Source organism: Nerophis lumbriciformis, linkage group LG01 (genome assembly GCF_033978685.3).
Source record: "Nerophis lumbriciformis linkage group LG01, RoL_Nlum_v2.1, whole genome shotgun sequence".
Taxonomy (NCBI): Eukaryota; Metazoa; Chordata; class Actinopteri; order Syngnathiformes; family Syngnathidae; genus Nerophis; species Nerophis lumbriciformis.
The window spans coordinates 17,275,001-17,278,517 of record NC_084548.2 but is presented as its reverse complement, the minus strand read 5'-3'; the positions used below and the strand labels follow the sequence as shown (position 1 = coordinate 17,278,517).

At 40.6% G+C, this 3,517-nt stretch overlaps 1 protein-coding gene across 2 annotated transcripts in view; it reads right to left on the bottom strand.

Annotated features, from left to right (window-relative positions):
* Nucleotides 1–493: 493 nt before the first annotated feature.
* LOC133573231 (band 4.1-like protein 1) overlaps nt 494–3,517 on the bottom strand; it is a 92,617-nt gene continuing 89,593 nt past the window's right edge. The window contains exon 24 of one of the 2 annotated variants that reach the window (XM_061926037.2): nt 494–3,517. This exon is cut by the window's right edge and continues 228 nt beyond it. The gene's annotated coding sequence lies outside the window, so the exon portion shown is untranslated. The other variant, XM_072912951.1, reaches the window with a different exon arrangement.

Genomic DNA, 3,517 nt, shown 5'->3' with positions numbered 1-3,517 from the left:
ATTTCTCCAGATTCTCTGAACCCTTTGATGATATTACGGACCGTAGACGGTGAAATCCCTAAATTCCTTGCAATAGCTGGTTGAGAAAGGTTTTTCTTAAACTGTTCAACAACTTGCTCACGTATTTGTTGTCAAAGTGGTGACCCTCGCCCCATCCTTTTTTGTGAATGACTGAGCATTTCATGGAATCTACTTGTATACCCAATCATGGCACCCACCTGTTCCCAATGTGCCTGTTCACCTGTGGGATGTTCCAAATAAGTGTTTGATGAGCATTCCTCAACTTTATCAGTATTTATTGCCACCTTTCCCAAACTTCTTTGTCACGTGTTGCTGGCATCAAATTCTAAAGTTAATGATTATTTGCAAAACAAAAAAAATGTTTTATCAGTTTGAACATCAAATATGTTGTCTTTGTAGCATATTCAACTGAATATGGGTTGAAAATGATTTGCAAATCATTGTATTGCGTTTATATTTACATCTAACACAATTTCCCAACTCATATGGAAATGGGGTTTGTAATAGAAATGTGTAAGGGGGGTGTATAGTGTGTGGTCATTAAATATGTATTCTGATGTTTGTTCTTCACAGAAAATGAGCCAAAGTCAGTGAGTCTCAGTTTTAAAAATTAATTAATTGTATCATTTTTCTTTTAATAAAAAATAAAAAACGGGTCCCACAGACCCGAACAACACATTGAAAGTTGCCATCAATCCCATGTGTCCTATGCAAGTTGTGCCTGCTGGATAGTGACCAAGTATTAGTTAGACAAACGCATGTCATCTCTTATCTTGTTTTTGTTTTTTATTCATTTGAATGGAATGCAAGTACAATGTACAGCAAAGACACGAGCACGAAGCGACGGAGAGAAGCAGTGCGGGAGGAAAACTATTAGAACCTGGTTCCGCGGTCAAGTTATGAGGGGTCAGCAGTGGCGCCCAAAGTCCAATAGTTCCCAGCACTTTGGTGGCACGTCAGCCTCGGTCAGCACTTTTTTCTGTGTTGTCCACAGGAAGATGGAGGGATGGTTTCAGTTATTGTAGGGATGGCTGGAAAAGTAAAAACGGTGCTGTGTTGGTGACGCAAAGCTTTCTGCCTTGTAGGTGACGGACGGACGGACGACCCCACCTTGGTTCATCAGGACCACGGCCTCACGTCTTTGCATCAAATATACAGTATAGTAGCTACAAGGTATGCATTGTTTCCCCCTCCATCATTCTTATGGAACACAACAGAGTTACACTACACGTGTAAATGTTTAATACCTCCGTAAACATTTGTTCGCACGTAATAAGACGACATTCATGACACTCGTTCCAAGTTTTTTGGACACCCGGGGCACTTAAAATATTGACTTTACAAAATCAGCCAACTGCGGCGTGGAAATCAAAAGTAGAATACTGCACTTGGACCGGCTGGCGGAGAAATAGGCTAAAATGAAATAAACAGAAGGGATTAAAAAAAATCTGCAGTGGGGAAAGAAATGTGTGTTTTTTTTTTTTTTTTTTCAAACATTGATTGTAAAACCAAACGGGTGGTGGGAAGCATCATCAGTGGATATTAGTATTAACTACATTAAGTACACTGGCTAAGTCATATTTCCTCTCTTTATTTTGGTGAGTGCTCTTCATTTCCTGTCAGGAAGCTTAATTTCCTCTGTTTTGCTTAAAAAGGGCTTTGTTGTTTAAAGGGGAACATTATCACCAGACCTATGTAAGCGTCAATATATACCTTGATGTTGCAGAATAAAGACCATATATTTTTTTAACCGATTTCCGAACTCTAAATGGGTGAATTTTGGCAAATTAAACGCCTTTCTAATATTCGCTCTCGTTGTGACGTCACATCGGTAAGCAATCCGCCATTTTCTCAAACACCGAGTCAAATCAGCTCTGTTATTTTCCGTTTTTTCGACTGTTTTCCGTACCTCGGAGACATCATGCCTCGTCGGTGTGTTGTCGGAGGGTGTAACAACACAAACAGGGACGGATTAAGTTGCACCAGTGGCCCAAAGATGCGAAAGTGGCAAGAAATTGGACGTTTGTTCCGCACACTTTACCGACGAAAGCTATGCTACGACAGAGATGGCAAGAATGTGTGGATATCCTGCGACACTCAAAGCAGATGCATTTCCAACGATAAAGTCAAAGAAATCTGCCGCCAGACCCCCATTGAATCTGCCGGAGTGTGTGAGCAATTCAGGGACAAAGGACCTCGGCAGCACGGCAAGCAATGGCGGCAGTTTGTTCCCGCAGACGAGCGAGCTAAACCCCCTGGATGTCTTGGCTCACACCGAAGATGATCAAGAGAAGAATATCGACCCTAGCTTCCCTGGCCTGCTGACATGAGGGTATGTCTACAGAATATATTAATTGATGAAAATTGGGCTGTCTGCACTCTCAAAGTGCATGTTGTTGCCAAATGTATTTCATATGCTGTAAACCTAGTTCATAGTTGTTAGTTTCCTTTAATGCCAAACAAACACATACCAATCGTTGGTTAGAAGGCCGAATTTGTCCTCGCTTTCTCCCGTGTTGCTGGCTGTCGTGTCGTTTTCGTCGGTTTCGCTTGCATACGGTTCAAACCGATATGGCTCAATAGCTTCAGTTTCTTCTTCAATTTCGTTTTCGCTACCTGCCTCCACACTACAACCATCCGTTTCAATACATTCGTAATCTGTTGAATCGCTTAAGCCGCTGAAATCCGAGTCTGAATCCGAGCTAATGTCGCTATAGCTTGCTGTTCTTTCCGCCATGTTTGTTTGTGTTGGCTTCACTATGTGACGTCACAGGAAAATGGACGGGTGTATATAACGATGGTTAAAATCAGGCACTTTGAAGCTTTTTTTAGGGATATTGCGTGATGGGTAAAATTTTGAAAAAAACTTCGAAAAATATAATAAGCCACTGGGAACTGATTTTTAATGGTTTTAACCATTCTGAAATTGTGATAATGTTCCCCTTTAGTTACACTGCAATCCATGAATTCTCATTCTCATTCGACTTAAATCCATCCTACTCGACGTTGACGAAAGGAATTGTCATGCACACATGATTCGGAACACACATTATTCTACTTTTACTACACGAATATGCAGCTGGATTATTTAGGCCGGGGAAAGGGAGTTTTGAATGTGCAACACATTGTTAACGCACTTAGCACAGGAAGTGTATTAGCCGGTTTAGGAAGCAAAAAGAAGGCATAATTAGTTGAAATGTACAATCCGTCATGTTGCACATTCATACAAGTACATTTACACTCAAAAATATGAGACATTTATAGGAGGGGATGCATGATTACAAACTACTGCAGCGTTTGGACATTATACTCACCACCAGAGGGTGCTGTTGTTCTTTTCTATTCAAGTCTACTGTCATCATCAGTCAGTGCAATTATAGAACAACACACATTCTACTCTACAACACCATCAAATCATCCTTTTTTTTCTTTTTTCTTTTGACACTGCCACCGTGGCACTTTTGGATAAAAAATTAAAAAATAAAAATAAAAATGC